The sequence below is a fragment of the Berghia stephanieae genome, chromosome 12, assembly GCF_034508935.2.
Source record: "Berghia stephanieae isolate SIO BIC M18660-M18661 chromosome 12, UCSD_Bste_1.3, whole genome shotgun sequence".
Taxonomy (NCBI): domain Eukaryota; kingdom Metazoa; phylum Mollusca; class Gastropoda; order Nudibranchia; family Aeolidiidae; genus Berghia; species Berghia stephanieae.
The window spans coordinates 18,698,170-18,710,825 of record NC_088371.1 but is presented as its reverse complement, the minus strand read 5'-3'; positions in this window follow the sequence as shown (position 1 = coordinate 18,710,825).

Sequence of the window (12,656 nt, the reverse complement as noted above, 5' to 3'; positions counted from 1 at the left end):
CCGAAGGACTAGAGCTCAGGTGGTCGCTGGTTCGGATAAGTAAGTAAGTATGTCATTTCTCATTTTCACGACACCCAACCCCCCCCCCCCCCCCCCCCCCCCCGCCCCCAACCCTCCAATTCCAACCAGTTTAATATGCAATAATAGACCAGCGTTCTATCCAAAGGGTAACGAGTAATTACTATCGTCCATTTAACGATATAAATACCGGGATTAGTTTCGGCTTCATGTGCCTTAAATATTATGGCTCTGAAAGACAGCTTTTGCTATGATCACCTATAAATCATATAGGTGATCATAGCATGTTTAGTGACGTCAGCGGCATTGGACAACGTCAACTTAATACGTGACGAATCTTCATAAAACGAGACTATGTCAAAGAAAACCTGACGTCTCAATATAGATTTTAAGCTTAGTTTATAAAAGTGGAGTTAAAATATCACAATTTGTTTCCAATGATTTCTGATTTTTAACCTCTAAAATAGTCAATTTTCCTAAATTTGATAATCTTGACATTCAAGCCATTTGAAGCTGAACAACAAACAATAAACTCAGAATTTAATTTTGAAATCCCCAAATCAAGAACAAATCATCTTTACTCTTTCTTCCCCATACACCATCCGACTTTGGAACTCCCTACCAACCACTTGTAAACAAGCCTCTTTCGACTGACAACTAAAAAAATAGCTCCCATCCTCCCTCTAAACCCCCTGTTACTGAAAAGACGGCCATACAATCTTCATTCTGAAACTTTGGTCTTCATGGAAGAAGAAGAAGAAGAAGAAGAAGAAGAAGAAGAAGAAGAAGAAGAAGAAGAAGAAGAAGAAGAAGAAGAAGAAGAAGAAGAAGAAGAAGAAGGAAGAAGAGAGGAGGAGGAGGAGGAGGAGGGAGGAGGAGGAGGGAGGAGGAGGAGGAGGAGAGGAGGAGAGGAGGGCGAAGAAGAAGAAGAAGAAGAAGAAGAAGAAGAAGAAGAAGAAGAAGAAGAAGAAGAAGAAGAAGAAGAAGAAGAAGAAGAAGAAGAAGAAGAAGAAAATACCATTTCGAGTCGATGAGTCACATAGCATCTATACTGGGATTGGAATCCACACCGACATAGAAGAACACAAGCACGAGAGTCTAATTTGTAAAAGGAGATAATGCAGAAAATGACAAACAGGTGATCGGAGTTTATGACCGGAACTAGAGTTACTCCGCAAGTTCATCGTTGATTAAACTTTAACTGGGGTCTGGCGTGACAGCGACGTATAAAACCCAGCAATGAGACGGGGTTCAAAATACGAAAGGAGAATATTATTGAGTACACAAAGTGTCAGATAGGGAGCCATACACATACAAACACGCGCGCGCGCACACACATACAGACATGGACAAACACACATTAATTAATAAATAAATAAATACACATCGAAAGATGAAAAGATTAATAATAAAACAAAAAACAAAGGAGGTTATGGATGAGGGGGGGGGGGGGGGGGGGGAGAGTACGTGTGGGCGATGAGCCAGTTTGAATGTTTTTTAGAGAGTTAAGCGTTGTTTTGCTCACTTTTAGGTCACATAAGCGCCAGGGATAGAAATGTGACTAGGTTTACTGGCGTTTTTATTGCTTTGTTTATGTTTGTTCGGGATTTACGGCGCTTGCGACACATGGGGGGGGGGGGGGGAGCAGCGTGGCTCAGCGGTACGGTCTTTGCTTTGTACCCGAATGGTACCGAGTTCGATCACCCGCAGCTGCGCTGTGTGGCCTTGAGCAAGTCACCTCGCCCTAGCTCCCTTTGCGGCGCTGCTCTGCGGCTGACGCCTGGGTTATTCCAGTCTTCCCTTGGAATAGACCCTAAAGAAAAAAAGATCCCCATGGGGACGAATAAAGGGAATTTTATTTTATTTATTTATCCAGGTCATATCAGCGCCAGTAAAAAGACAGAGAATAGGATAGTCAAAAAAGTCTAGATTTAGTAGTAAAAGCACACGAGAAATCAGGGAACAGATCTGGATTTCAAGAGCACATCATCAATGTACGAGTACTTAGTTTCAGACCACCTAAAAGTCTCATCCAGACACAAGCATTGGATCCCACCAAGAGGACTTACTTGACTTATGCCTCTTGGCTCCTTGCGGAGCATAGGGCCTCAACAGTACTCTTCCATCTTCTTCTCTCCTTGGCACAGACCTTTGCCTCACTCCAGGTAAGATTGGAGACGATCAAATTTTGCGAAGGCTTGTCCTCCACGTCTGTTTTGGACGACCCCGTTTCCTCTTGTCCTGTGGGTTCCATTCGAGAGCCTGCTTGGTTATATTGCAGGGCTCTTTCCGCAGGGTATGGCCAACCCATCTCCACTTTCTGCTTCTGACCTGGACATCCATTTGTTCAAGAGGAATAAACTCAAATGCTTTTCTTGTTTGTTTTTGTTTTGTTATGTATTTGTTTTGCTTTTTTGAAATGGTTTTACGCCGCTAGCAACTCATTTAGGTCACATCTGTGCCAGTAAAAAGGAAGAAAATGGGATAGTCAAAAAATTCTGTTTTTGTTTTGTTTTTAAGGGTTTTTCGGCGCTTGCAACACATTTAGGTTATATCAGCGCCAGTAAAAAGGAAGAAAATGGGATAGTAAAAAGTTCTAGAATTACAATTAAAGCACAAAAGAAAAGGTGAGACAAAGGGGAATTGGTTCAAATAGGGAACAGATGTAGATTTCAAGAGCACACCATCAAAGTACTTAGTTTGAGATCACCTAAAAGTCTCATCCAGAAACAAGCACAGGTCCGAACTAAGAGGAATACACTCAAATGTTTACCATTCATATAATATAACATGTAAACTAAATATAATACAATGCATAACAGAGAGATGATTTACAAGGAAAAAAATATCATCTCCCAAAACAATAACTATGCATTTGACTGTTTCCCTCCCAGCCAGGACTCCGACCAGGGCCAGGAAAAAAAACAAGTAATCTCATTCCAAGACAAAGACAGAAAGCATGTTGGAAAACAGATATATGGGGATAGAAGACACAGTATGTACCTCCCTGCCCGCTATGGGAGGTCAGGATCCCCACCCAGCAAAAATTTCTAGATTTACAATTAAAGCATCCAAGAAAAAAGTAAGACAAAGGGGAATTGGTTTGTTTTTGTTTTTAAAGGTTTTACGGCGCTTGCAAAACATTAAGGTCATATCAGCGCCAGTAAAAAGGAAGAAAATGGGATAGTAAATAGTTATAGAATTACAATTAAAGCACAAAAGAAAAGGTGAGACAAAGGGGAATTGGCTCAAATCGGGGACAGAGATGTAGTTTCCATCAGTGTGTTTAGTTTGAGATCCCATAAAAATCTCATCCAGACACCAGCATAGGATTCAACCGAGGAACACACTCAAATGCCTATGTTTTTTATTTTACGTCGCTTGCAATACAGTTAGGTCATATCAGTACCCGTAAAAAAAGGAAGAAAATGGGATAGTCCAAAGATTTACAATTTACAATTATTTTTCAATTAAGAAATAAAATCAAAGGGGAATTGGTTTGTATAAGGAAAATAAGTTGCTTGCGTTATGTGGTCTAGTGGTATGACGCTTGTTTCAGATCGGAAGGTCCTGGGTTCGAGCCTCGCTTGACACATTGTTGAGTCCTTGGAAAAGACTCTTTACTCATATTCTGTCGCCGTACTCAGGTGTAAAATGAGTACCTGGCCGTTAACAGCGTTGTCTTTGTCCGGAAAAATGGTAATATTATCGCTTAACAGGCGTCATGTCTCGTCCTACATGGCAAGTGTTGCTGTTGGCCCTTGTAAAGCGCTTTGTTTTGTTTGTTTTTTAGGGTTTTACGGCGCTTGCAACACATTTAGGTTATATCAGTGCCAGTAAAAAGGAAGAAAATGGGATAGTAAAAAGTCCTAGAATTACAATTAACGTACTAAAGAAAAGGTAAGACAAAGGGGAATTGGTTTAAATAGGAAACAGATGTAGATTCCAAGAGCACACTATCAAAGTACTTAGTTTGAGATCACCTAAAAGTCTCATCTAGACACAAGCACAGGTCTCCAAAAGAGGAATACACTCAAATGTTCACAAATCATATAATATAATATGTAAACAAAACATAATACAGTGCATAACAGAGAGATGATTTAGAAGGAAAAAAATATCATCTCCCAAAACTAACAATACATTTGACTGTTTCCCTCTCAGCCAGGGTATCCGGCCAGGACCAGGACAAAACCAAGTAATCTCATTCCAAGACAAAGACAGAAATCAAGTTGGAAAACAGATATAGGGGGATAGAAGACACAGTAAGTACCTCCCTGCCCACTATGGGAGGTCAGGATCCCCACCCAGGTAAAGCGCTTTGAGCACGTTTAGTGGATATTGCGCTATATAAAAGCTCATTTAAAAAAAAGGTGATTCTAAGAGCACACTATCACTGTTTTGTTTTGTTTTATTAAAGGGTTTTACGGCGCTTGCAACACATTTAGGTTATATCAGCGCCAGTAAAAAGGAAGAAAATGGGATAGTAAAAAGTTATAGATTACAATTAAAGCACCCAAGAAAAAGTAAGACATAGGGGAACTGGGAACAAATAGGGATCAGATGTAGATTCCAAGAGCAAACCACCAATGCACTTAGTTTGAGATCACCTATAAGTCTCATCCAGACACAAGCACAAAATCCAACAAAGAGGAATACACTCAAATGCTTGCATTATACATTAAAAATAACAAATATAATAACATATAACAGAGAGATGATTTACAAGGAAAAAAATATCATCTCCCAAAACAATAACTATGCATTTGACCGTTTCCCTCCCAGCTAGGACTCCGGCCAGGGTCGGGACAAAACCGAGCAATCTCACACCAAGACAAAGACAGAAAGCAAGTTGGAAAACAGATATAAGCGGATAGAAGACACAGTAAGTACCTCCCTGCCCACTGTGGAGGTAGGGAACCCCACCCAGACACTATCACTGTATACTTTGTTTGATATCACATAAAAGTCTCATCTAGACACAAGCACAGGATCCATCCAATAAGAATACACTCAAGTATGTACAAAAACATTCAAACAAAACAAAAATAACTACTTAACAAAGAGGCGATTTACAAAGCAAAGAAAAAAAATCATCTTTCAAAACTATACATTTGACTGTTTCCCTCCAAGCCAAAGAATCCGGCCAGGGCCAGGGCAAAATCTAGTAATCTCATTCCAAGAGAAGGAGAGAAAGAAACTTGGAAAGGGAAAAAAAGATGCAGGGGAATAGAAGACAAAGTAAACGTGAGCTCTCGGACCATAATAGGACGGTGGAGGAGGAGGAGGAGGAGGAGGAGGAGGAGGAGGAGGAGGAGTTGGAAGAGATATTTTATTATCATTCATTTTCTAGGAGTTTCACCGCACCTAAGACACTTTTAGGTAATTTCAGCGCCAGTAAAAAGGAAGATGATAAAACGACCAAACGATTTAGACTGTCACAGTAATCAAACCAAACCACCCAAGTAATACAAGTGCACATTAGTCTTGTTTTTGTTTTTTTGTTTTTAAGGGTATTACGGCGCTTGCAACACATTAAGGTTTGTTTTGTTTTTAAGGGTTTTACGGCGCTTGCAACACATTTAGTTTATATCAGCGCCAGTCAAAAGGAAGAAAATGGGATAGTAAAAAGTTCTAGAATTACAATTAAAGCACCCAAGAGAAAGGAAGACAAAGGGGAACTGGGAACAAATAGTTGTTTTGTTTTTAAGGGTTTTATGGCGCTTGCAACACATTTAGGTTATATCAGCGCCAGTAAAAAGGAAGAAAATGGGAAAGTAAAAAGTTCTAGAATTACAATTGAAGCATCCAAGAGAAAGTAAGACAGGGGAACTGGGAACAAATAGGGATCAGATGTAGATTCCAAGAGCATATCACCAATGTACTTAGTTTGAGATCACCTATAAGTCTCATCCGGACACAAGAACAAAATCCAACAAAGAGGAACACACTCAAATGCTTACATTATACATTAAAAAATAACAAATATACTAATACATAACACAGAGATGATTTACAAGGAAAAAAATTCATCTCCCAAAACAATAACTATGCATTTGACTGTTTCCCTCCCAGCCAGGACTCCGGCCAGGGCCAGGAAAAAAACTAAGTAATCTCATTCCGAGACAAAGACAGAAAGCATGTTGGAAAACAGATATAAGGGGATAGAAGACACAGTGTGTACCTCCATGCCCGCTATGGGAGGTCAGGATCCCCACCCAGGGGAACAAATAGGGATCAGATGCAGATTCCAAGAACAAACCATCAATGTACTTAGTTTGAGATCACCTATAAGTCTCATCCGGACACAAGCACAAAAGCCAACAAAGAGGAATACACTCAAATGCTTACATTATACATTAAAATAACAAACACAATAATACATAACAGAGAGATGATTTACAAGGAAAAAAATATCATCTGCCAAAACAATAACTATGCATTTGACTGTTTCCCTCCAAGCCAGGACTCCGGCCAGGGCTAGAGTAAGTAATCTCACTCCAAGACAAAGACAGAAAGCATGTTGGAAAACAGATATAAGGGGATAGAAGACACAGTATGTACCCCCCCCTCCCCCCCATCCCCCTTGCCCACTATGGGAGGACAGGAACCCCAACACATTAAGGTCATAATATCAGCACCAGTAAAAAGGAAGAAAAAGGGATAGTAAAAAGTTATAGAATTACAATTAAAGCATCCAAGAATAAGGCAGACAAAGGGGAATTGGTTAAAATAGGGAACAGATGTAGATTCCAAGAGCACACTATCAGTTTACTTTGAGATCACTAAAAGTCTCATCCAGACAGAAGCACATGTCCCCACTAATAGGAATACACTCAAACGTTTTACAAATCATATCATATAATATAAAGAAAACATAATACAAAGCATAACAGAGAGGTGATTTACAAGGAAAAAAATATCATCTCCCAAAAATAACTATACATTTGACTGTTTCCCCCTCAGCCAAGGCATCCGGCCAGGACCAGGATAAAACCAAGTAATCTCATTCCAAGACAAAGACAGAAAGCAAGTTGGAAAACAGATATAGGGGGATAGAAGACACAGTATGTACCTCCCTGCCCACTATGGGAGGTCAGGAACCCCACCCAGAAGTGCAAATTAGTCTGAAGCCATTGATAAAATCCAAACTCCATTAGGAATACACTCGGATACTAAAAAAAAATCAACAAAAAACCCAGTCATTTTTTTTTTTTAATATCTTAACAAATGACAAAACCAATAATGGAAAAAGTTATAGGAAAAAAATATTGTCTATAACAAACAAATAAATAAATAAATAAACAAACCCGATCGGATTTTTCTTCTCAACAAAGTAACAAAAACGTTGACAATATTTTTTTAAAAAGCAAAACAAAACAAATAACAAACAAACAAACAAAAACTCCAAACAAAATACAATATTATGTTGTTTTTCGTTATGTTTTATTATTTATTGATATCATCATGTCAATGTTCGACAACATATCACATGTAGTAATACATATTCAAAGATTTAGATCTACCCACTCACAAACGGGCACACACACATACATACATACATACATACATACATACATACATACATACATACATACATACATATGTTGTTTTTGTTTTTAAGGGTTTTACGGCGCTTGCAACACATTAAGGTCATATCAGCGCCAGAAAAAGGAAGAAAATGGGATAGTAAAAAGTTCTAGAATTACAATTAAAGCACAAAAGAAAAGGTAAGACAAAGGGGAATTGGTTCAAATAGGGAACAGGTGTAGATTCCAAGAGCACACTGTCAAAGTACTTAAGTTTGAGATCACCTAAAAGTCTCATCCAGACACAAGCACAGGTCCCAACTAAGAGGAATACACTCAAATGTTTACCAATCCTATAATATAATATGTAAACTATACATAATACAATGCATAACAGAGAGATGATTTACAAGGAAAAAAATATCATCTCCCAAAACTATAACTATACATTCGACTATATCCCTCCCAGCTAAAGAACTCCGGCAAGGATCAGGACAAAACCAAGTAATCTCATTCCAAGACAATGACAGGAAACAATTGAAAAGCAGGTACAGGGGGATAGAAGACACAGTAAGTACCTCCCTGCCCACTATGGGAGGTCGGAACCCCACCCAGCATACATACATACATACATACATACATACATACATACATACATACATACATACATACATACATACATACATACATACATACATACAACATACCATTAAACTGTACACAACTGGCTTTAATGGGTAGCTAATCAATTTTATTTATTATCCAGGCTTAGTGATGTTTTGCTTTGTTTTTAATTAAGGGTTTTATGGCGCTTGCAACACATTTAGGTCATATCAGCGCCAGTAAAAAGGAAGAAAATTGGATAGTAAAAACATTCTAGATGTACAATTAAAAGGACTTGAGGAACAAGTAAGACAAGGGGAAAAAGTTCAAATAGGGAGGAGATGTATATTCCGAGAGCACACTATACTGTACTTAGTTTTTACAAGTCCCAAAACAATAACTATGCATTTGACTGTTTCCCTCCCATGTAATCTCATTCCAAGACAAAGACATAAAGAAATTTGGAAAACAGATATAAGGGGATAGAAGACACAGTATGTACCTCACTGACCACTATTGGAGGCTGGGAACCCCACACAGAAAGCTACAAAAAAAAAAAGACCAACACATAGCGGGATAGAGCAGACCCTATCATGAGCTAAAACAAGCCGCCTGCAGTGCTTGGAAGACTGAAAAATATCATTAATCACCAGATTTTGACTTAGCTGGAAAAAACAAAACATGACATAGTAATGAAACTCGTTGCACATACTATACGTATCAATACAAAACCATGCGTACCTGACTAGAATAAATTATTTCATCCAGTAATACAATACATGCACATCCGTCCCGCCACACACACACACATAAACACACACACACAAACACACATACTCATACACACACACACACACATACATTCATACATACATATGTACATACATGAACAAATTTTTAAAAAATTGGTCATATATATATATATAGAGAGAGAAATATATATTTATAGCGCAGTGTCCACTATCATGCTTAAAGGGCTTTACAAGGGATCCTTAGCCAACAGCAACACTAAACATGAAGGGCCACGCCTGTTAGACGATATTGCAATTTCTTGTCAGACAAAGACAACGCTGTTAAAGGCCATGTACTCTTTTTACACCTGTGTACGGTGAGAGAATGTACGTTTGCTTGTTTTTAAAAGGGTTTTACGGCGCTTGCAACAAATTAAGGTCATATCAGCGCCAGTAAAAAGGAAGAAAATGAAAAAGTAAAAAGTTCTAGAATTACAATTAAAGCACCCAAGAAAAGGGAAGTCCAACGGGAATTGGTTCAAATAGGAAACAGATGTAGATTCCAAGAGCATACTATCAAAGTGCTTGGTTTGAGATCACCTAAAAGCCTCATCCATAACAAGCACAGGTCCTTACTAAGAGGAATACACTCAAATGTTTACAAATCATTTATATTGTGTAAACAAAACATAATACTGTGCATAAGAGAGAGATGATCTACAAGGAAAAAAATATCATCTCTCAATACATTTGACTCCTTCCCTCTCAGAAATGGCATCCGGCCAGGACAAAACTTAGTAATCTCATTCCAAGACAAAGATAGAAAGGAAGTTGGAAAACAGATATAGGGGGGTAGAAGACACAGTAAGTACCTCCCTGCCCACAATGGGAGAACAGGAACCCCACCCAGTGAGAGAATGTGAGTGAAGAGCCTTTTCCAAGGACTCGTGCGTCGCTCAGAGCAGGGCCTTCCTATTCGAAGGCATGTGCCATATCACAAGATCACAAAGCCGTACATGTTTCTGTGTTTCTATCCTTAGAAGTCTGAAAAAAGTGTGTATAAAACAATGCCAGACAAAGCAAACAAATAAAAAAAAAAATACAGGAAAAAAAATTAACCTGCTTCAGACTAGCAGTAGCGTATAGCTACACCTCCAAATTTATTTCATCAACCCAGCTTCTAAAGTCTTCCTCTGCCCTAAGGACGGTTTCGTAGCCACCTTCAAGTTTAGTGACTGGACAGTGTAGGACAATGTGATCGCTGGTCTCTGGGGCTGCCTGACATTTCTGGCAGGTATCTCTGTTTTCGAAGAGACTGAAGGATTTTACAGCAATTGAACTTGATCCACTCGATCAAGGCAATCTGATCTTTTAGGATAAGATTTTTCTTCTTGTTATTTTTATTTCTGCTTTGTCTAGCATTGTTCCACAGACACCTTTCTAGAGTTTTTATATCTTTTTTGATATTAGGTCCCTGTTCCATGATTTGTCACGTCTAACTACCCTTAGAGTAATCAATTCCATTGACTAAATCATTATTTGACTACGAAATTTTTTTTAAAATCACGTAAACAACTAAATACAGACAAGAAAGACAAAAAATCCACATGCAGGTATTGAGCTTTTCATTGTTAATAAAACAATTTTGAGATTCCCCTAAAATGCACATCACAATAAAAATGAAGTATTTGTTAAGTGTGCATTGACTATGCGGTGAATCTTGTGGAAATGCGCTTAATCAAATGTACATAATAATGCAATACATTTTTTTGAAAATAAATGTCCATGGTGATCATGATGAAATCAATCGAGTAATGATATCGTACCCCACAACACTTGCTTTATAAAAGTAATATTTCAAATTGAATATGTATGCATTAATATAAAAGAACAAAACACTCAACCAACAGCAACAGCAACAACAACCACAACAACAACAATACTAACAATGACAATAATACCATAACCAACAACAACAACAATAATAATAATACCAATGACAACGACAGCAACAAAAACAACAGCAGCAGCAACAGCAGCAGTAGCAACAACAGCAAAAATAATAACAACACAACATTTACTTTATAAAAGCAACAATTGGAATATTACTATCAAGGAACAAACAAAAACGAAAATAAGAATATCACTTGCTTTATAAAAGCAATGATTTGGACATTAATGTAAAAGAACAAACAACAACCACAACAACCACAAAAACAAAAACAATCACAAAAACAAAAACAATCACAACAACAATAAAAAGACTGGTGCGACATGTAGAGTTGACCTTCGCCAGTCTTTTCCCACAAAAGTTGAGCTCAGATTGTTATTATTACGAATTAATAGATATATCTAAAAAACAACAACAAATTTTGTTTCCACCAAAACAGGGAGTAAACGTTTAATAAATAATAATAATGATAACACCAACAACAACAAAAACAACGACAACGATGATGACGACAACAACAACAACTAAGGGGGGGGGGGGGCTAGAGAATAGGGGGAGGGGGTAAATGGGGCAAGAGAATTGGGGGGGGGGGGATGGGAATAGGGGGGGGGGGGGGGGTAGAGTATGAGGCAAAACAGACTTTCCAGGGATTTTACATAAAATTAATACAAAATGTTGAATAACAAGTAGAACATACACAACAGTCGTTTGGTCAATACATGAATAACATTTACAGACCTGCCAACCTCATGAAAAAAATTGTATAATTACGTACAAACTTTTGGCTCAATCTACTGCTAGGGATTTCAGCATCTTGTTTATTTATTTTTCAGTGTTTTACAGCGCTTGCCACACATTTACGTCATTTCAGCGCGAGTAAAAAGGAAGAAAATGAGATAGATAAAAGTTATAGATCTAAAAATTGGAAAGCACACGAGAAAAAGTAAGACAAAGAAGAACGGTTCAAATCGGGAACAAATGTAGATTCCAAGAGCACTCTATCAATGTACTTAGTTTGAGATCACCCAAAAATCTCACCCAGTCACAAGCACAAGTCCCCAATAAATATGAGGAACACACTCAAATGCTTATATTATACATTCAAAACAACAAACATAACACTGCAAAAAAGAGAGTTGATTTACAAGGGAAAAAATATCAGCTCTAAGTATCCATTTGACTGTTTCCCTCCCAGCCAGGGTATCCGGCCAGGGCCAGGACAAAACCAAGTAATCTCATTCCAAGTCAAAGACAGAAAGGCATGTTGGAAAAAAGATTTAGAGGGATAGAAGAGACAGTAAGTGCCGCCCTGCCCACTATGGGAGGTCAAGAACCTCACCCAGGTAGAACTACAAACTTTTGGCTCCATCCTTTAGGCTACTTCAGCATCTTGAACTCAAGTTTGAGAGTTTTTTTAATGCAGAGTGGTAATTTCTTGAATCAACACTAGTAAAAAGGAAGGCAATAGAGGGAAAGCAATAGATAGTATGCGCTTGGCTAAGAAGCTCACAACATTCATCCGGAAGTATAACGGACCAACACACAAAACTTGTGTAACCATGAACTTTTATAGCCTGGTGAATACAGTTTAGTGAGAATTACTCATAAATGCGGATGGCAAAAAGCAATAACAAAGACATGAGTGACGTCAACTTCGAACTATCTATAGATCTGAAGTTAAAAGCACCAAAAAAGGCAAGACAGAGGGAACTGGTTCAAATAGAGGACAGTTGATTCCAAGAGCAATCCACCGATGTGCCTATTTTGACATTACTTAAAGAGTCCCACCGAGGCACAATCAAAGGATCTGACCACGAAGGATAC